This window comes from Trichechus manatus, unplaced genomic scaffold, assembly GCF_000243295.1.
Source record: "Trichechus manatus latirostris isolate Lorelei unplaced genomic scaffold, TriManLat1.0 scaffold00239, whole genome shotgun sequence".
Classification (NCBI taxonomy): domain Eukaryota; kingdom Metazoa; phylum Chordata; class Mammalia; order Sirenia; family Trichechidae; genus Trichechus; species Trichechus manatus.
In genome coordinates this window covers 1343379-1365469 of record NW_004444175.1, presented here as the reverse complement: position 1 = coordinate 1365469, position 22091 = coordinate 1343379, and the positions used below count along the sequence as shown (strand labels likewise).

At 39.8% G+C, this 22091-nt stretch overlaps 1 long non-coding RNA gene across 1 annotated transcript in view; it reads left to right on the top strand.

The window, feature by feature from the left end:
* Positions 1-21794, top strand: part of LOC111822932 (uncharacterized) — a 66474-nt gene extending 44680 nt beyond the window's left edge. The window contains exon 5 of the long non-coding RNA XR_002826010.1: positions 21617-21794. This is a non-coding gene — a long non-coding RNA (uncharacterized LOC111822932). The remainder of the gene's footprint in view (positions 1-21616) is intronic.
* Positions 21795-22091: the final 297 nt, after the last annotated feature.

The window sequence follows — 22091 nt, the reverse complement described above, 5'->3', positions numbered from 1 at the left end:
TCTGTCAGTTTTCTCACTCCATTTGGTGCTTGGCTGAGTTCTTTATCTCTTCATTTGCTGTTTTAGGGTTTCAGGATTGTTGTATTCTCTGTTCGGCTTAGTTTTTCGGATCTTTGCTGTGGAGGGACGGTGTGGTGCTTCTGCCTAGAGCGCCATTTTGCCAGAACTGTAATTGAGACTTTTTAAGTTAAAATTTTCAGAGTCTTAAGTCAGGTTAATAGTTTCCATAAATTCATTGCTAATAAAAAAAAAATCTATTCGACTCTTAAAGCTGATAGGGAACTGAAACATTGCTTAACCCATATTTGTTGTTGTTGTTGTTAGGTACCGTCGTATCAGTTCCAACTCATAGCGACCCCATGTACAACAGAACAAAACACAGCTTGGTCCTGCGCCATCCTCACAATCATGGCTATGTTTGAGCCCATTGTTGCAGCCGCTGTGTCAGTCCATCTTGTCAAGGGTCTTCCTCTTTTTCGCTCACCCTCTACTTTACCAAACATGATGTCCTTCTCCAGGGGCTGGTCCCTCCTGATAACATGTCTGAAGTATGTGAGACAAAGTCTTGCCATCCTCACTTCTAATGAGCATTCTGGCTCTACTTCTTCCAAGACAGGTTTATTTGTTCTTCTGGCAGTCCATGGTATATTCAATATTCTTCACCAACCATAATTCAAAGGCATCAATTCTTCTTCGGTCTTCCTTATTCATATTTAAATATTTTTTATTTAAAAGATATTCTTCAGATGAGGAAACTGAAGCTATGTGACTTGCTCAAGTGCCCAGAACTGGTTAGTGATAGAGCAGGTCTGCTGACATCCAACTTTTTTTGTGTTGCCACTGCACTTTGTGAGACATACTTTACCTGGAACAAAATGTACGGATCTTAAGTGAACAGTTTTATGAGTTTTGACAAATGCATATATCTGTGTAACCAACTCTAAAACCAAAATATTGATTACTTCCATGACCTCTGAATTTCCTTTGTGGTAGGCATATTTTTGAAACCTTTGCCCTTGTTCGTTAGTGTGTGTTGGTAAGAACTCAAGTGTTTGCGTTCCACATGTATTCCACATATTTTATAGTTCCTAGGAGAGACACACCTAATATGTGTGTATATATTTTCCTAAAAACAGAGATAGGGTATTCACCAAGTCCCATGCTCTTCTTATCCTTCACAAACCAGCTCCTAATTGTTGAAATTGGTAATTGTTGTTCCTTGTTTACAAACATTAACTTGAATTGGTCTTTAGCCCGACATAATTATCATCACATACAAAATTATTCTTTTGTCATTTTATACTCAAGCTCCCCAAATACATTTATAGTCAGAGTACATTTCTTTCTTTTTTTTTAAACTAGTCAGTTTCTGTATTAAAATCTTGGAAGTTTTGTAAGAATAAGACACATTTACTAAATCAGTGCATCTGAGCATGGGCAAGTTTGATCTGCTATGTTGTGTTTTAATAAGAAAAGCTTTCCAGCTGAGTTGGTGGTGAATCAGCTTAGCCCCTTGTGCATCCTTCTCTTTCCCAGTTTGCTTTGCTTATTGGGCTTGGAGAATGGTGTGTGTGTGTGTGCGTGTGTGTGAAAGCTGTTGTCTGGCAATGGTACGAATATCCAAAACCAAACCAAACCCATTGCCTTCGAGTTGATTCCAACTCATAGTGACCCTATAGGACAGAGTAGAATCTACTTGAGTATCTGCAGAGTCAGAATCTACTCGACGACAGCAGTGGGTTTGGGTGTTTTTGTTTGGACACCACTCATGAGTATGGAAGATGTCCTCCCCCATGAATGGATTTTAATCTATGTAATTTTGACTATTCGACTATCTAAAAGTGAGTCAAAGAAAAACAGTTGCTGAGTTTTGCTTCTGGTTTACAATTTTCTAGGTATAGGCAGTTCTGGTGGAGTTGCTGGGTCTTTCCTACTGTAACAGACCTCACTGTACAGGTCAGGGAACCGGTGTGGTGATTTTTCCAAGTCAGGGCAACGCCATGTGTGTCAGAGTAGAACTGTGCTCCATAGAATTTTCAATGACTGAATTTTCAGAAGTAGATTGCCAGGTCTTTCTTCCTAGCTACTTCTGGGTGTACTTGAACTTCCAACTTTTTGGTTAGCTGGTTGTTGTTAGGTGCCATCAAGTCGGTGCCAACTCATAGCAACCCTATGTACAACAGAACAAAACAGTGCCCAGTCCTGTGGCATCCTCGAAAGTGAGGAAGTAACTGGAAGTAACAGCAATCTCCAGTAACAGAAGAATGATTTAAGTGATAGAAAACTATATAGTTATTTAAAGTGATGGCTATGTGTACTATGTTGATACGTGAAAATATTTAAATAAGACAATATTAAATGAATAAGAAGACGTTAAAGTTTCAAGTACTATGTTGTTGTTGTTCCTAGGTGCCATTGCGTCGGTTCTGACTCATGCGCAACAGAACGAAACACTGCCCGGTCCTGCGCCATCCTCACAATTGTTGCTATGCTTGAGCCCCTTGTTGCAGCCACTGTGTCACTCCATCTTGTTGAGGGTCTTCCTCTTTTTTGCTGACCCTCTACTTTACTAAGCATGATGTCCTTCTCCAGAGACTGATCCCTCTTGACAACATGTCCAAAGTATGTGAGCCACGGTCTCGCCATCCTTGCTTCCAAGGAGCATTCTGGTTGTACTTCTTCCAAGACAGATTTGTTCATTCTTTTGGCAGTCCATAGTAAATTCAATATTCTTCGCCAACGCCACAGTTCAAAGGCGTCAATTCTTCTTCGATCTTCCTTATTCACTGTCCAGCTTTTGCATGCGTATGAGGTGATTGAAAACACCAGGGCTTGAGTCAGGTGCACCTTAGTCCTCAAGGTGACATCTTTGCTATTTAACACTTTAAAGAGATCTCTTGCAGCCGATTTGCCCAATGCAATGCGTCTTTTGGTTTCTTGACTGCTGCTTCCATGGGTGTTGATTGTGGATTCAAGTAAAATGAAATCCCGACAAACTCAATCTTTTCTCCATTTATTATGATGCTGCTTATTGGTCCAGTTGTGAGAATTTTTGTTTTCTTTATGTTGAGGTGTAATCAATACTGAAGCCTGTCATCTTTGATCTTCATCAGTAAGTGCTCTAAGTCCTCTTCCCGTTCAGCAAGGCAAGGTTGTGTCATCTGCATAACGCAGGTTGTTAATGAGTCTGCCTCCAATCCTGATGCTGCCTTCTTCTTCATATAGTCCAGCTTCTCGGATTATTTGCTCAATGTACAGATTGAATAGGTATGGTGAAAGGATACAACCTTGATGCACAACCTTTCCTGACTTTTAACCATGCAGTATCTCCTTGTTCTGTTTGAACCACTGCCTCTTGATCCGTATATAGATTCCTCATAAGCACAATTAAGTGTTCTGGAATTCCCGTTCTCTGCAAGGTTATCCATAATTTGTTATGATCCACAAAGTCAAATGCCTTAGCATAGTCAATAAAACATAGATCGACATCTTACTGGTATTCTCTGCTTTCAGCCAGGATCCATCAGACATTAGTGATGATATCCCTGGTTCCACGTCCTCTTCTAAATCTGGCTTGAATTTCTGGCAGTTCCCTGCTGATATATGGCTGCAACAGCTTTTGAATGATCCTCAGCAAAATTTTGCATGCATGTGATATTAATTATATTATTTGATAATTTCCACATTTGGTTGGATCACCTGTCTTGGGAATAGACATAAATATGCATCTCTTCCAGTCAGTTGGCCTGGTAGCTGTCTTCCAAATTTCTTGGCATAGATGAGTGAGCACTTCCAGTGCTTCATCCATCTGTTGGAACATCTCAATTGGTATTCCGTCAGTTCCTGGAGCCTTGTTTTTTGCCAATGCCTTCAGTGCAGCTTGGACTCCTTCCTTCAGTACTGTCAGTTCCTGATCATATGTTACCTTCTGAAATGGTTGAATGTCGACCAATTCTCTTTGGTATAGTGACTCTGTGTATTCCTTCCATCTTCTTCTGATGCTTCCTGCATCGTTTAATATTTTCCCTGTAGAATCCTTCAGTATTACAACTCGAGGCTTGAATTTTTTCTTCAGTTCTTTCACCTAGAGAAATGCTGAGCATGTTCTTCCCTTTTGGTTTTCTATCTCCAGGTCTTCGCACATGTCATCATAATACTGTGTCTTCTCCAGCCATCCTTTGAAATCTTCTGTTCAGCTCTTTACCTTCATCATTTTTTCCTTTTGCTTTAGCTGCTCAAGGTTCAAGAGCAAGTTTCAGAGTCTCTTCTGACACCCATTTAGGACTTTTCTTTCTCTCCTGTCTTTTTAATGACCTCTTGCTTTCTTTGTGTTTGATGTCATTCCACAGCTGGTCTGGTCTTTGGTCATTAGTGTTCAGCATGTCAAATCTATTCTTGAGATGGTCTCTAAATTCAGTTAGTATATACTCAAGGTTGTACTTTGGCTCTCTTGGACTTGTTCTAATTTTCTTCAGTTTCAGCTTGAACTTGCATATGACCAATTGATGGTCTGATCCGCAGTTGACCCCTGGCCTTGTTCTGATTGATGATATTGAGCTTTTCCATCTTCTCTTTCCACAGATGTAGTTCATTCCTGTGTATTCCATTGGGCAAGGTCCATGTGTATAGTCGCTGTCTATGTTGGTGAAAAGAGATATTTGCAATGAATAGGTCGTTGGTCTTGCAAAATTCTATCATTCGATCTCCAGCATCATTTCTATCACCAAGACCATATTTTCCAACAACTGAGCCTTCTTTCTCTGCAAATTTTGCATTCCAATCAACAGTGATTATCAATGCATCCTGAATGCATGTTTGATCAAGTTCAGACTGCAGAAGTTGATAAAAATCTTCAATTTCTTCATTTTGGCCTTAGTGGTTTGTGCATAAATTTGAATAATAGTCGTATTACCTGGTCTTCCTTGTAGGTGTATGGATATTATCCTATCACCGATAGCACTGTACTTCAGGACAGATCTTGAAATGTTCTTTTTGACGATGAATGCAACTCCATTCTTCTTCAAGCTGTCATTCCTGACGTAGTAGACCATATGATTGTCTGATTCAAAATGGCAAACACCAGTCCATTTCAGCTCACTAATGCCTAGGATATTGATGTTTATGCGTTCTAGTTAATTTTCGACAGTTTCCAATTTTCCTAGATTCATACTTCGTACATTACATGTTGAAATTATTAATAGATGTTTGCAGCTGTTTCTTCTCATTTCGAATCTTGCCACATAAGCAAACGAAGGTCCCGAAAGCTTGACTCCATCCACGTCATTAAAGTCAACTCCAGTTTGAGGAGGCATCTCTTCCCTAGTCATATTTTGAGTGACTTCCAACTTGAGGAGCTCTTCTTATGGCACTATATCAGACAGTGTTCCACTGTTATTCATAAGGTTTTCACTGGCTAATTCTTTTCAGAAGTAGACCACCAGGTCCTTCTTCCTAGTCTGCCTTACTTAGCCTGGAAGCTCAGCTGAAACCTGTCCACCACAGGTGACCCTGCCGGTATATGAATACTGGTGGCATAGCTTTCAGCATCACAGCAACACACAAGCCCTCACAGTAGGACAAACTGACAGATGGGTGGGTGCCCAAGTACTATATAAATAGTAATTTACAGTTATGTAAAAACATTTGTACCATAATAAAACTTGGATATGAAAATTTTATCCATGAAAATAATTTTGATTTTAATATTTTCTAGGATCTTTACTTTAAAAATAGTTTTTATTTTGAAATAATTTCAAACTACCAACGAGCTGCAGGAATAATACCAGAACTCCCTCTGACTCCATATACCTTTTACACAGTCACATTTTACCACATTTGTTTTCTCATTCACTTTCTCTTCAGCCATATACACATACTATTGTTTATTTTTTAAAAATCATTTGTGAGTAGGTGGCGTACACCATGCCCCTTTACCTCTAATACTTCAGTGTGTCTTTCCTAAAAACAGGAATATTCTCTTACATAACCACTGTGCAGTTATTACATTTAGAAAATTTAATATGAATATGCTACTTTTTTCCTAATCTATAGTCTATTTTCAAATTTTGTCAATCAGTTGTCCCAGTAAAATCCCTTTTCGTATTTCCCCCCTCCAGTGCAGGATCTAGTCCAAGATCATGCACTTAGTCATCTTGTCTCTTTCATTTCTTCTAATCTGGAGGAGCTGCTGACCTTTCTTTGTCTTTTATGACGCTGACCATTTTGCACTGGGCCAGTTATTTTCTAGCATGTTTCTCAGTTTGGGTTTGTATAATGTTTCCTTGTGACTAACTTCATGTAATCATATTTGGCTAGAAAACTACAAAAGGGATGTTGTGTCCTTCTCAGGGCATTGCATCTGGTGGCACATGATGTCCATCTGCTCCTCGTTGGTCATGTTAATTCTGATTATTTAATCAGAGTGCTGTCTGGTTTCTCCACCATGTAGTTACTATTTTTCCCCTTAAAACAAGTAGGCAATCTGATGGGAGATGTGTCCAGAGCTTGTAAATATTGCACTCCTCATCCCACTTTTGCCCTTAGATTTAGAATCTATCATGGTTCTTTTTTAAAGCCACATTTCTCAAGAATTATTTACACGTATCCTGGGTAAACCGGAAGACTTGAATGATTTTCCTGAAGCTGTTCTTTGGCTTGTAATATCTCCATTCCAACCTGTCTAGTTTGTACCACAATTCAAGCCTATCTCAGAATGCTATCTGCCTTTCACTAGATTTAATCTCTTCCTCTAAGAGCGGCGGGAGCACTTTGTACTTTTCTTGGGGCACACATTACCTCCTACTTTGCGCTTGTAACTATCTGTATACTTCCCTTATCCTAGTCCGCAGACAGCGAGTGCCTTGAGGGCACTCAGTGACTGTGTCTTAATCATTTATGCATCCTCTGCATGCCTACAAGAGGAATTAATGGGAGGCACATGATCAGAGTTTGCTCACGAGCCGGATATTTACTCCTACTACTCACCACTTCTGATGTGCTAGTTGAATACTCAATTGCATATTTCAAGTACTCCTCAATTTCACCTGCTTAACATCTCTATGTCTCCTGTTTAACATGTTGCTATTTTGTCCCTGAAGTAGGACTGGAAACCCTTCAGTGCCTGTCATTGCTGTATTCTTAGCTCAGGTGTTCAAGTGTTGTTGAGTGAATGAGTTACTTCCTTACCGTGAGGATTTGTGTTGGGTGTTACCATCTGTCTTTTACTAGGCCACTGGGCCAGCTTCTCAATGCTTTGACAAGAAAGTGTGATGAGGTTTGCTCCTCCTCTGGGGCTTTCTTCTAACACTCATTAAGGATAGCTTGGTATGTGTGTTGATAAACCCGTTAACCCGTTGCCATTGAGTCAATTCCGACTCATAGTGACCCTGTGGAACAGAGTAGAACTGCCCCATAGGGTTTCGAAGGAGCAGCTGGTGGATTCGAAATGCCAGCCTTTTGGTTAGCAGCCAAGCTCTTAACCACTGTGCCACCAGGGCTTCTGTGTATTGAAAGGAGAGGAGAGCATATTCCTGTCCAGATGCTCTCCTGTGTACAGGCTTCAGAAACTCAAATTATAACCTGACAAATTCACAGGAGTTAGGAGCTGAGGTTATTAATTTGTTCAAATACCATTAATTTGTTCTGCCAAGACATGTAAGAACAAACATTAATTTAGTCTGTAAGCTTAATGAATGATTGAAAGAACCAAAATTCTAAGTGGGTCAATCAAATCTTATGGTACAACTAACTTGCAATTATATTGGGAAAAGGTGTCCAGAGAGATGACACTGGGCTCTTGTTCCTTTATATAGAAAATGTACAAAACACAAGAAATCCTTCTTTTCTAAAGTTCGTTTTTTAACCTACTCCTTGGAATATATCCTAGAGAAATATGGGCTGTCACACGAATGCACACTCATGTTCATTGCAGCATTGTTCACAATAGCAAAAAGATGGAAACAACCTAGGTGCCCATCAACAGATGAATGGATAAACAAATTATGATATATTCACACGATGGAATACTACCCAGTGATAAAGAATAACAATGACTCTGGGAAACATCTCATAACATGGATGAATCTGGAAAACATTATGCTGGGAGAAATTAGTCAGCTGCAAAAGGACAAATATTGTGTGAGACCACTATTATAAGAACTCAATAAAAGGTTTAAACACAGAAGAAAACATTTTTTGATGGTGACGAGGGTGGGGAGGGAGGGAAAGGGGTATTCATTAAGTAGATAGTCGACAAGAGTTATCTTAGGTGAAGGGAAGGACAACACACACTACAGGGGAAGTCAGCACAACTGGACTAAATCAAAAGCTAAGAAGTTTCCTGAATATGACCAAACACTTCAAGGGACAGAATAGCAGGGGCAGGGGTCTGGGGACCATGGTTTCATGGGACATTTAGGTCAATTGGCATAGCAAAGTTTATTAAGAAAATGTTCTGCATCCCATTTTGGTGAGTGGCTTCTGGGGTCTTAAATGCTAATGAGCAGCCATCTAAGATGCATCAGTTGGTCCTAACCCACCTGGAGTAAAGGAGAATGAAGAACACCAAAGACACAACAAAAGTATTAGCCCAAGAGACAGAAAGGGCCACATAAACTAGAGACTGCATCAGCCTGAGACCAGAAGAACTAGATGGTGCCTGGCTACCACCAATGACCACCCTGACAGGGAACACAACGGAGAGTCCTTGACGGAGCAGGAGAAGAGTGGGGTATAGAACTCAAATTCTAGTAAAAAGACCAGGCTTAACGGTCTGACTGAGACTGGAGGGACCCTGGAAGATATGGCCCCAGGACTCTCTTTTAGCCCAGAACTGAAATTTCCGAGGCCAACTCTTCAGACAAACATTAGACTGGACTATAAGACATAAAATGATACTAGTGAAGAGAGTGCTTCTTAGCTCAAGTAGCTACATGATACTAAATGGACAGCTCCTGTCCAGAGGTGAGACAAGAAGGCAAAAAGGGACAGGAGGTGGCTGAATGGACCCAGGAAATCTAGGGTAGAAAGCAGGAGTGTGCTGTCACATTATAGGGAGAGTGACAATGTATGTATAAATTTTTGTATGAGAAACTAACTTGAACTGTAAATTTTCACTTAAAGCACAATAAAAAAAGGAATAATGTTTTTTTTTTTTTTAATGTTAAGTTTTTGAAATAGATGAAGCAGCATCATTCTTTACAGAGGGCCTCTCCTGTAGTATATCAGCTGGTCCGTTGTTACTATTTTAATAAAATTTTTATTTTAGAGTAGTTTTAGATTTCCAGAATAGTTGCAAGATAGCACAGAAAATTCCTACATGCCGCTCACTCAGTTCCCCCTATTGTTTACATTTTATGTTATCAAGTATATTTGTCACATTAAGAAACTAACATTATTAATATTTTACTTTAAGAAACTAACCTTATTACTGTATATTACTATTAACTAAATTGGAGCCCTGGTGGTGCAGTGGCTAACAGCTCAGGCTGCTAACCAAAAGGTCAGCAGTTCGAATCCACCAACTGCTCCTCAGAAACCCTACTGGGCAGTTCTACTCTTTCCTTTAGGGTTGATGTGAGTCAGAGTCGACTCAATGGCAATGGGTTTGGTTTTTTTGGTTTTATTAACTAAATTGATATTTTATTCAGGTTTCACCAGCTTTCCCTCAATGTGCTTTTTCTGTTCCAGGATCCTATCTAGAATTAGAACAAAACCAAAACCAAAACCAAACCAGTTCTTGTCGAGTTAATTCATGGCAACTTCAAGTGTTTCAGAGTCTAAGTGTTGATGGGCTCTTGGGTTGTTTCTACCTTTTGGCTACTGTGAATAATGAATGCTGCAATGAATACGAGTGTGCACGTATCTACTTGAGTCCCTGCTTTCCATTTTTTTGGGGTATATGCCTAGGAGTGAAATTGCTGAATCATATGGTAGTTCTATTTTTACCTTTTTGAGAAGCCGCCGAACTATTTTCACAACAGCTGTACCATTTTACAGTCCCACCAGCAATGGATGAGAGTTCTAATTTCTCCACATCCTTGCCAACACTTGTTTTCTGTGGTACATTATTTTTTTTCTTCCTGTGGGAGATTATTTAATTAAAGTAAATTAAGTATGCAAGGCAATGTATATATTTTTTTAAATCAAGTTTGTCATTTGCCATGCTATGATCTCCAGGATCTTTAACTAGGCAATTCCATGAAAGCCCAACTGAAAAAGTATACAAGAAAGTTTAGCTGGAGATTTTAAGTTGCAAATATTCTTTGGTCCTCTGATTCTCGTCAAATCAGTAAACAATTTTCTTTTTATTATTTTTTAATAATATTTATTAATTTTTTTAAATTGTGCTTTAGGTGATGGTTTACAGAGCAAATTAGTTTCTCATTAAGCAATTAATACACATATTGTTTTGTGACATTGGTTGCCAATCCCTCGACGTGTCAGTACTCTATCCTTCTCCACCTTGGGTTTCCCATTTCCATTCATCCAGCTTTCCGGTGCCCTCCTGCCTTCTGGTCCTTGCCCCTGGGCTGGTGTGCCCATTTAGTCTCGTATACATGGTTGAATTATGTGTATTATTGTTTGTGTTATGGGCCTGTCTAATCTTTGGCTGAAGGGTGAACCTCAGGAGTGACTTCAGTACTGAGTTCAAATGGTGTCTGGGGGCCATGCTCTCAGGATTTCTCCAGTCTCTGTCAGACCAATAAATATGGTCTTCTTTTGTGAGTTAGAATTTTGTTCTACATTTTTCTCCAGCTCTGACCAGGACCCTCTATTGTGATCCCTGTCAGAGCAGTCAGTGGTAGTAGCCAGGCACCATCTAGTTGTGCTGGACTTAGTCTGGAGGAGGCTGTGGTAGTTGTGTTCCATTAGTTCCTTGGACTAATCCTTCCCTTGTGTCTTTGGTTTTCTTCATTCTCCCTTGCTCCAGATGGGGTGGGACCAGTAGACATATCTTAGATGGCCACTCACAAGCTTTTAAGAACCCAGATGCTACTCACCATAGTAGGATGTAGAACATTTTCCTTATAAACTATGTTGTGCCAATAGAGCTAGATGTCCCCCGAGACCCTGGTCTCCACAGCCCTCAGCCCAGTAACTGGATCCCTATGAGAGTTTCGATGTGTCTATGAGGCTTCTGTGAATTTGCCTTGGTCAAGATGTGCTGGCTTCCCCAGTATCGTGTACTATTTTACCCTTCACCAAAATTACCACTTATCTATTGTCTAGTTAGTGTTTTTGCCTCCCCATCCCTCCCCTCCTTTGTAACCATCAAAGATTGTTTCTTTCTCTGTGTAAACAAATCTTTTCATGAGTTTTTATAATAGTGGTCTCATACAGTATTTGTCCTTTTGTGATTGACTTATTTCACCAGCATAATGCCTTCTAGATTCATCCATGTTGTGAGATGTTTTGCCATCCTTGTTCTTTATTGTTGCATAATACTCCATTGTGTGTATGTACCATAGTTTATCCATTCATCTGTTGATTGGCACTTGAGTTGTTCCCATCTTTTTGCTATTTGAATAATACTGCAGTGAACATGAGTACGCATATGTCTATTCATGTGACGCTTCTTATTTCTCTAGGATATTTTCCTAGGAGTGGGATTGCTGGATCATACGGTATTTCTATTTCTAGTTTTTTAAGGAAGTGCCATATTGTTTTCCAAAATTGTTGTACCATTTTGCATTCCCACCAGCAGTGCATAAGAGTTCCAATTTCCCTGCAGTCTGTCCAACATTTGTTATTTTCTGTTTTTTTTTGATTCATGCCAGTAATGTTGAGTTGAGATGGTATCTCTTCGTAATTTTGATTTGCATTTCTCTAATGGCTAGTGATCACAAGCATTTCCTCATGTGTCTGTTAGCCGCCTGAATGTCTTCTTTGGTGAAGTGTCAGTTCATTTCCTTTTCCCATTTTTTAAAAAAAAATTTTTTTTATTGTACTTTAGATGAAGGTTTACAGAACAAATAGTTTCTCATGAAACAGTCAGTATATGTGTTGTTTTATGACACTGGTTAACAACCCCACAACATGTCAACACTCTTACCTTCTCGACCTTGGAGGACCTTTTTTTTGTTGTTGTTGAAAATAGCCAAAGATACACCATTTCAAAAATTTCTACATGTACTATCCAGTGATATCAATTACATTCTTCCAGTTGTGCTGCTATTCTCACTATCTTTTTCCAAATTATTCCATCACCATTATCTTCAACTCACTGTCCCCTAGGCTTCCCACCAAATGTTTTGAGTTGCTGTTGTCAGTTTGATCTCACATAGATAATTCTTTTTTTTTGTACTTTAGATGAAAGTTTACAGAACAAATAGTTTCTCATTAAACAGTTAGTACACATATTGTTTTATGACAATGGTTAACAATCCCATGACATGTCCCTTCCTAACCTTGAGTTCCCTATCATCAGCTTTCCTGTTCCCTCCTGCCTTCTAGTCCTTGTCCCTGGACTGCTTTCCCTCATTATTCCTGTTTTGTTTTATGGGGCTGTCCAATCCCCAGCTGAACAGTGAACTTCGGGAGTGACTTCATCACTGAGCTAAAAGGGTGTCTGGGGGCCATACTCTCGGGGTTTCTCCTTTAGGCCAGTAAAACTGGTCTTTTTTTGTGAGTTAGAATTTTGTTCTACATCCTTCTCCAGCTCTGGCCAGAACCCTCTGTTGTGATCCCAGTCAGAGCAGTCAGTGGTAGTAGCTGGGCACCATCTAGCTGTACTGGACTCAGTCTGGTGGAGGCCTTGGTTGCTGTGGTCCATTAGTCCTTTGGACTAATCTTTTCCTTGTATCCTGTTCTCTTCATTCTCCCTTGCTCCCGAAGGGTGAGACCAGTGGAGTATCTTAGATGGCTGCTCATGGGCTTTTAAGACCCCAGACGCTACTCACCAAGGTAGAATGTAGAACATTGTCTTTATAAACTGTGTTATGCCAGTTGAGCTAGATGTTCTCCGAGACCACAATCCCCACAGCTATCTGCCCAGCAATTCAGTCCCTCTGGGAGTTTGGATGTGTTTATGGAGCTTCCATGACCTTTCCTTGTACAAGTTGTGCTGGCTTCCCCAATATTGTGTACTGTCTCACCCTTCACCAAAGATACCACTTATCTATTGTCTGTTTAGTATTCCCCCCCACCCCTCCCATCCCTCGTAACCAACAAAGATTGTTACTTTTTGTGCATAAACTTTTTCATAAGTTTTTACAATAGAGGTCTCAAACAATATTTGTCCTTTTGTGATTGAGTTATTTCACTCAGCATAATGTTCTCCAGTCTTATCCATGTTATGAGATGCTTCACAGATTCATCATTGTTCTTTATCATTGCATAATACTCCATTCTGTGTATGTACCATAGTTTGTTTATCCATTCATCTGTTGATGGGCATCTAGGTTGTTTCCATCTTCTTGCTATTGTGAACAATGCTGCAATGAACATGAGTGGGCACACGTCTATTCGTGTGATGGCTCTTATTTCTCTAGGATATATTCCTAGGAGCGGTATTGCTGGATCATATGGTGTTTCTATTTCTAGCTTTCTAAGGAAGCGCCATATCATTTCCCAAAATGGTTGTATCATTATGCGTTCCCACTAGCAGAGCATAAGAGTTCCGATCTCCCCGCAGCTCCTCTAACATTTGTTATTTCCAGCGTTTTTGATTCCTGCCAGTAATGCCGGGGTGAGATGGTATCTCTCTGTGGTTTTAACTTGCATTTCTCTAATGGCTAGTTATCGCGAGCATTTCCTCATGTGTCTGTTGGCCGCTTGAATGTCTTCTTTGTGAGGTGTCTGTCATTTCCTTTGCCCATTTTTAAATTGGATAATTTGTCTTTTTGTTGTAGAGGTGTTGGGTTTTCCTATAAATTTTAGAGATCAGAACTTTGTCGAATATGTCATAGCCAAAAAATTTTTCCCGATCTGTAGGTTCTCTTTTTACTCTTTTGGTGAAGTCTTTTGATGAGTGTGTTTAATTTTTAGAAGATCCCAGTTATCTAGCTTATCTTGTAGCATTTGTGTATTGTTAGTTATGATTTATATCCTATTTATGCAGTATAATAGAGTCTCTAGCTTTCACACTATTTTTTTCTTCCATGATCTTTTTAGTTTTTGTTTTTGTGTTTGGGTCTTTGATCCATTTTGAATTAGTTTTTGTGTATGGAGTGAAGTATGGGTCCCATTTCTTTTTTTTGCAGATGGAGATCTAGTTTTGCTGGCATCATTTGTTAAAAAGACTATCTTTTCCCCATTTAATGAATTTTGTCCTTTGTGGAAGATCAGGTGACCATAGGTGGAAGGATTTACATCTGGGTTCTCGATTCTGTTCCGTTGGTGAATGTGTCTGTTGTTACATCAGTACCAGGCTGTTTTGACTACCGTAGCTGTACAGTAGGTGTGAAGCCTCCTACTTTGCTCTTCTTCTTCAATCATGCTTTACTTATCCTGGGCCTCTCTCCTTTCCATATAAAGTAAGTGATTAGTTTTTCCATCTCATTAAAGAATGCTGTTGGTATTTGAATCGGGAGTTGTTGACAGTTTTGAGAAGTACTTGTCAGGATTTTTAAAGACTATTCCCTCAATTTGGGCTTCTTCAATGTTTTTCTCAAGGTTAGACAGAGGTCTGTGTTTCTTGGATGAGGTATCATTCTCATCACATTCTATTAAGGTTACATATTGTCAACTTGACTCATCACTGTTGACGTAATCCTTGGTAGTCAGGTTTCTTTCCATTGTAAAGTTACTTTTTTCATCCTTTTCCATACTCTACTCCTTGGAAGCAAGTCACTATGCATAGCCCAATCCCAAGGGGGTAGGAAGTTAAGTTCCATCTCCTGGAGGGGAGAATATCTACATAAAAATTTTTGGAATTTGTCTATAAGGAAGAGTCATTTATTTACATCAGTATGGACTCATGGATATTTATTTTATACTTTGGGCTGTAATCCAATATTATATTATTTATTTTGTTGCTCAGATGGTTGCAGCTTTGGCTACTGGGAGCTCTTTCAGTTAGCTTTTGTCTCTCTTCAAAGTGCCCCCATCATTTTGTTTTTTTGAGCCCTTCTTTACTTTCTCCTATAAGATGCTTTGCCCCAGCTCTAGAATCAGCCAATTTTCCAAGCAGCCCTGGTTCATTTTATTGGAGAAAGGTATTAGGAACCAAGTTCTAGTCCATTAAAAAAAATTTTTTTTATTGTGGTGAAATATATATAATGCAAAACATTTGCTATTTCAACCATTTTTACGTGTACAACTTGTGACATTAATTACGTTCACCATTTGTACAACCACCACTATCTGCTTTCAGATTTTGTCATCATCTTAACAGAAACTCTGTAACCCTTAAGCAATAGCTCCTCATTCCCCCGACCATCCCGTAACTACTAATGATATTTGGTCTTTATGCATTTGTGTATTCTAGACGTTTCCTATTAAGTGGAATCATACAGTGTTTGTCTTTTCATGTATGACTTATTTCACTAAGAATAATATTTTCGAGGTTCATTTGTGTCACAGCATATGTCAAAACTTCATTTCTTTTTGTGGTTGAATAATATTCCATTGTACGTCTATACCACATCTTATTTATCCATTCATCTGTTGATGGGCACTTGGGTTGTTTCTACCTTTTGGCTACTGTGAGTGATGCTGCAATGAACATTAGTGTACAAGTATCTGTTTGAGTCCCTGTTTTTAATTCTTTTGTGTATGTACCTAAGAGTGAAATTTCTGTATCATATAGTAGGTCTATGTTTAACTTTTTGAGAAGCTGCCAGACTATTTTCACAGGGGCTGTACCATGTTATAATCCCATATCAGCAATGGATGGGGGTTCTAATTTCTCCACACCCTTGCCAACACTTGTTTCCTGTGCTACATTATTTTTTAATAATATGATAATGAGGTTTGGAAATGAAAGTGAGAGATATAGAGAAGTGGAAAGCATAGGCATTGATGATTGTTATTGACTTTGAAGGAGCCTTGGTGGCACAGTGGTTAAGCTCTTGCCTGCTAACCGAAAGGTCAGTGGTTCAAACTTACCAGCCGCTCCATGGAAGGAAGATGTAGCAGTCTGTTTCTGTAAAAGATTTGCGGCCTCAGAAACCCTATGGGGAAGTTCTACCCTGTTCTGTGTTGTTGCTATCAGTCAGAATCTAGTTGATGGCAAGCGGTTTTTTTTTTTTTTCTAAATTGACTTTGCATCACAACTCTGCCATGGATAGGTAATAACCGTTCCAGTTTGCCTGGGATTGAGAAGTTTCTGGAGATGCAGAATTTTCAGTGATAAAACCAGATGAGTTGGCCACCCTAGCCATGGAATTATTCAGGTCTCTTTTGGTTATAAGAGACAAAAATCTAAATAAAGCTACTTCAGCTAAAAAGGGGATTTAATGACTCATGTAACTGGGAAATCTAAGGATGTATGGATTTCAGGCAGGGCTGGATCCAGGTTCAAAAGATGTAATTAGAGCTCCCTCTGACTCCATGTTTCAGCTTCACTTCCGTCTGTGTTTTGGTTCCTTCTTAGATTCTCTCCATGTGATGGGAAAATTATGGGTTTTCTTTAATGGAGAAGAATAGCTGTTTTTATACCCTAGGATATCCCATAGAGATGCAAGGCATGTAGTATATATGAGAGGAGCAGACTGGGTGGAGGACAATAGGGAGTGATGGGAACTTTAAGGGGAAGCTCTAATCTTTGATGCCATGCAAAAGTGCATGTTCAATCTTTCCAGCTACTCAGATTTTTCAAAAGAAGCCAGAAATGTGAAATTCTGATATTGACGTGCTGGAAACTAATTCAATTAAACAACAACAGTAGTAACAACAACAACAGCAGCAGCACAACAAAACCAACACCGTTTATACTAAGAAAACAGTTTCATGAGGCATACAGCTTGTGAGCTACCAGTTTGTAACATCTGCCTTCAGATTTGCCAAGGCCATTTACTGGCTGCCTCATGTCTGTGGACATACCTGGGCATATACCTACAGAAGATGCTTCAGCTAGTGTCCTCCGTGGTACAATTACTGTTTTTGAAAATAGACTCATTTAAGTGACTAATTATTAAATTCATCAAGTGCCTGCTATTTGCCAGACATTATACTAAGCAATTTACATATCTTTTATAACCCTTACAATAACCCTATGAGGCTGTTACTATTATTGACATCATCCTAACCTTCCTACAGATGAAGAAACTGAGAACAGAAAAGTTATGTCTCTTCCGTAATGTCCCACAGCTGGAGGGGCCAAGGCAGGATTTAGACCCCAGTGGTCTGACTACAGAAGTTCCCGCGTGGTGCAAATGATTAAACTCTAGACTACTAGTAGAAAGGTTGGCGGTTTAAACCCACCTAGAGGCACCTTGGAGGACAGGCCTGGCAATCTGCTTCTGAAAAGTAGCAGCTTTGAAAACCCTATAGAGCAGTTCTCCTCTGCACACATGGGGTCACCATGAGTTGGAATCGATTGGTGGCAACTAACAACCACAAGTCTGACTTTGGTGCTCAGATTCTTCATCCCTTCTCTGTACTGCTTTCAAATGGCTGCAGATGCAGAGACCTCTTACATGTTGGAGTTAGAGAGGGTCAGGGATGGAAGGATCCTTAGCGGTCACCCACTGCGTTAACGTCTGTATTTTATGATTGAGAAATTAAGGCCCACAGCAAGGAGTGACTTTGACAAGGTTTCATGACCTATCAGTGGCTGAGTTGGGATAAGTCCAAAACCCTTTCTGCTGCATCATGCTTTCTGAGACTTGCTAACTGTAAGAACTGAAAAGTCCAGGGTGGGTTTTATAAAGCAGTCTGAAGCCTTGACAAATTATCCCTGCCGTTGCTGTTTCTGAACTGATACATTCTTTATCTCTCATACACAAGGCTCTTCAGAAGGGAAATTATTTTCTGGTCTTCTTAGCCAGGAAAGAAAACTACAATGATTATTTTTCTCTAAATTGATCATTTTATCTGTAAGCTCAGCCATCAGTATGATTTAAGGAAGAGGCTGAAGGGGGGTGGGGAAGATACTTCACAGCTATGATAAATATCTATCTTCTAAGTCCTTTCTGTCCACTCCTAAGAGATATGTCAACAAGAAGCCTTGAAAGCTGCATTTTTTTCTACATAGACAAATGGTTGTAACGAGCAGTTTCAAAAACACTGAATTTCAGTGTGAGATTTCTTAAAGTTATATACATGCCAATGTAGCAGATATTTACAGATGGCATTTTCAGTACAAAGAATTTTGCTGGGATATAAAAATTAATAAGACACATTCCCTGTCTGAAAGGAATTTATTATATAGTGGAGAAGGTAGATATATCCCCTTGATTACCATAGACTAAAACAAGGCATAAAGAAATAAAAATATTGGAAAAAAGCAATCAAATCCAACTTGAAGGATCAGGGAAGACTTTCAGTAGACTTGAGCCGGGCCTTGAAGGTCGGCCAGATTTCAGGAGGCAGAGTTGCTGATGAAAGCTCTACAGGCAAAAAGAAGCACAGGAGCAAAGACATGAAGGCAAGAAACACAGGGCGTGCTCAGAAAATGTATAGTGAGAAGTTTGCTCATACTACGAGGGCTCTGATTGCCAGGCTAAGGAGTTTGCTCTACTCAGCAAGTGCAAAGGATTTCATGTAGCCTTTTGAGCAGGGAAGTGACATGACCAGGGATTTTTTTTAGGCAGGTGAACATTGCAGGATTGAGGTAGAAAGAGACAGAAGGTGAACAGACCATTAAAGAAGCCATTGAGGGTTCTCGACAAGAACCAGTCCTGGTCTGGACAAGAAGGATTGGCAGTGGGTGTAGAAAAGGTGTTGAAGAACATTGTGGAAATAGAGCTTTTGGGCTTGGCAATAGGACACAAGGAGGAATAAAAGAAGAATTAAAGATGATTTTTTTTGTGGTTTGGAACCTCAGTATTTGGGAGAATGATTGCGTTATTACAGAAATAAGGAAGAGAGGAGCTGGTTTGGGATGGGCTAGAACTGGTTTTGGAAAAGAGAACAGAACTAGTTTGGGGGAGTGGGAAGTTTCAAATTGTTGGGATTGAAGGGGCAACTGGCTATTGAGGGGGAGATATACATTTGGGTCTGGGCTTCTGGAGTGAATCTAGATTATAGATTTAGATTTTTGAGTTATTTACACAGGTAATAGGGGAAGGAAGTTAACTGTTTATTATGCACCTGTTATTTTCTGATAAGGTTCTTTATATAGTCTGGCATTTAATCCACACAACGACACCATGAAACTGAGGCCCAGAGAGGCTGATTGGTTTTCTCATGTTCTCACAGTTCGTTCTTCTCATGACCTATGGAAGACCTGCTATGTGCCAAACTCTGTTCTAGTAAGTGGCAGAATTTAGGTCAGTTTGTCTTTAAGCTTGAAGTCTTACTATATAAGGAAATGAGGAGTAGATTAGATTCATAAGGGAAAAATATATAGGTTGAAAAGAAGATGAGGATATAACCTTGGGAAACACTAAGCTTTTGGGAGTTAGGGGAAGGGGAGAAAGACCCAGAAGATGCAGGTAGAGGCGAGAAGAGAATTAGGATAGCATAGTTTCCCAGAAAGAGCCTGTGTGGAGCAAGCAGTTTGCAATCAGCTGCTAACCTAAAGCTTGGTGGTTTGAACCCACCAAGCAAATCTGTGGGAGAAAGGCCTGGAGAACTGCTTCGATAAAGATTACAGCCAAGAAACCCTACGAAGCAGTTCTACTCAATAACACATGGGGTCACCATGACTCGGGGGCTGACTCAACAGCTGTTAATAACAACAAGTTTCTCAGAGGAAGAGAGAGAGGGCTAGAACTGGAAGGAAGAAGCACTTATTCAGCCAACAATGTCAAATGCTACAGGAAGATCAAGGTGACAAAAAATGAGCAGAAGTCTCTCAATTTGGTGGTGAGGAGATTAGATGAGTTCCAGCAAAGTGGGGGAAGAGGTAGCATCGGCATAGCAGTGTGAATAGAAGCCAGATTTCTAGGAATTAAAGACTAAATAGGTGAAGAAATGGTCAACGAGCAGAGATAGTTTGGTAAAAACAAGGGAGAAAGTGAGATAGTTATAGACAAAGACTAATTAAGGACCAATGAGCCTGAAAAGGCCAAGAGAGTTCCTTTTGTTTTCATTTCAACATTATTTTAAAAGTTGTAGTAGCTACATAAATAATTCTAAGCCCTGGGAAAGTAGGAGGCCAAGGAGTGGGAGATTCTAGGGAGGTAGTGAATAGTCTGATCATTGTACCAGACTGAACAGGAAGACAAGTCAAGCTGAACTGAGGTAGAGTATGAGATTGTGGGCTAGTATGAAGGTCAAGAGGCAGAGGGAGTGAAAGAATAGGAAACTAGGAAGCTGGCAGATTATAGTTCTAAAGAGTGAATTGACTTTCAGTTTGGGATCTTAGAAATGGGGCACTATGGAGGATGGGGAAAGTTAAAGTTTGACTACACTGAAAAGTGGCTGAGATAGAGTGAAGATGGAGTTCTCTGGAATTGAAGAGGAGGAAGGCCAGCCCACTGACAGAGCCATTAATAGGTACAGATGTTCCCAACGATGATAGAAGGAGACTGAGTGCAGACGAAGAGTCAAGGATGTTGGTGGAGGACTGGATGTGGAAGAAGACTGACCCTGGGTCTAAAGTAATTGAGGAAGATGGGAAGGTATCCTTCAGGTGTATGAACAACCATGAAGAGGGACGGCAGAGAGTGGGCATTCAGATGGCCTTCACCTGCTATGAGGAGAGGTTATTGAATAAAGGCTTTGGAATACAGGACAGTCAGGGTGGGAGGTGTGCGAGGAAAGCATACAGAATGCTTATTCACATTACGGGGGAGATCTAGAGGGCACACTGAAGACACTGAGCGAAATAAGGTGTTCAGTAGCTAAAATACATTTGGATGGGGATGAAAATGCTGGGGCAGGTAGAAAGGAGAGGAAATGGATTATAGAAACAGAGATTTGAGAGGAGGCTGGAAGGGGGAAGGGATAGCGTATTATAAAAAACTCTAATTGGAAAACTGGCTGGATTACAGGTCTGTATGTGCCCTAAAGAAGTTCTAAACCCAACTACCATAGGTAAATATAGCTCAGATACGTCATACCATCTAAATATTTTGTAATACAGGATGGAACTATTGTACAACAATGCCTGGAATGCTTACTTGGAATTGACTAATTAAGGAACAGTAAACCTGATAAGGTCAAGAGAGTTCCTCTTTGTTTTCTTTTTTAAGTGAATAGAACAAATGTAATTATACATCAACATTATTTTGAAAGTTGTAGTAGCTGTATAAATAATTCTAAGCCCTGGAGAAATAATTCTTACACTTTTCTGATAATTTAACTTTCTTTGAAATACTGTAAAATTTAACAACAAAAAAAGTGTCCTCATTTTGCTTGGATAACTGCCAGGCCAGCTTAAAAAGTACAAAATATTCACGTACGTGTGTGTGTGCGTGCGTGTGTGTGTGTGTGTGTGTGTGTGTGTGTGTGTGTGGTGTTTAACAATAAAATAACTTAGATTTGGGGAAAGATGTTTCTGAAAAGAAACCATCTTTTAAAATTTCTCATTTTTTTCTGAGTAACACAAACTTCCTCTGGTTGTAAGTGGACAGGAAGCAGATACAACTCAGGATCTGGCATCAGACACCCTGCACATGAGACCAGCTTTATCACTTACTGATGGAGAGACTTGACCAAATTACCTTCTTCAGCTTCAGCTTCTTCATTTACAAAATGAGGATGAAAACAGCATCTTCCTTAGAGATCTCACATGAGGATTAAGGGAGATAAGGTACAGTATCTGAAATCATCACCTCAGAGGGATGGGTTTTGGGAGCTTACATTTATGATGATTCTACTCTCTGGAGAATCCTTTTGTACATCAAAGTTTGGGGACTAATGGTCTAGGCTGTGTGTGCTGTCTCTGCTGAGTCTCTGGAATGTCATATAGGTTCTATAACCAAGAAAAAAACCATAGTGAGTATTTAAAAGGAGAGGTATGGGAGGGTGCTTAAAGGCCATTGAGAGGGTAAACTCACAACAAGTATTTTAAATGACCTTTGAAACTGATCCTGACTCCC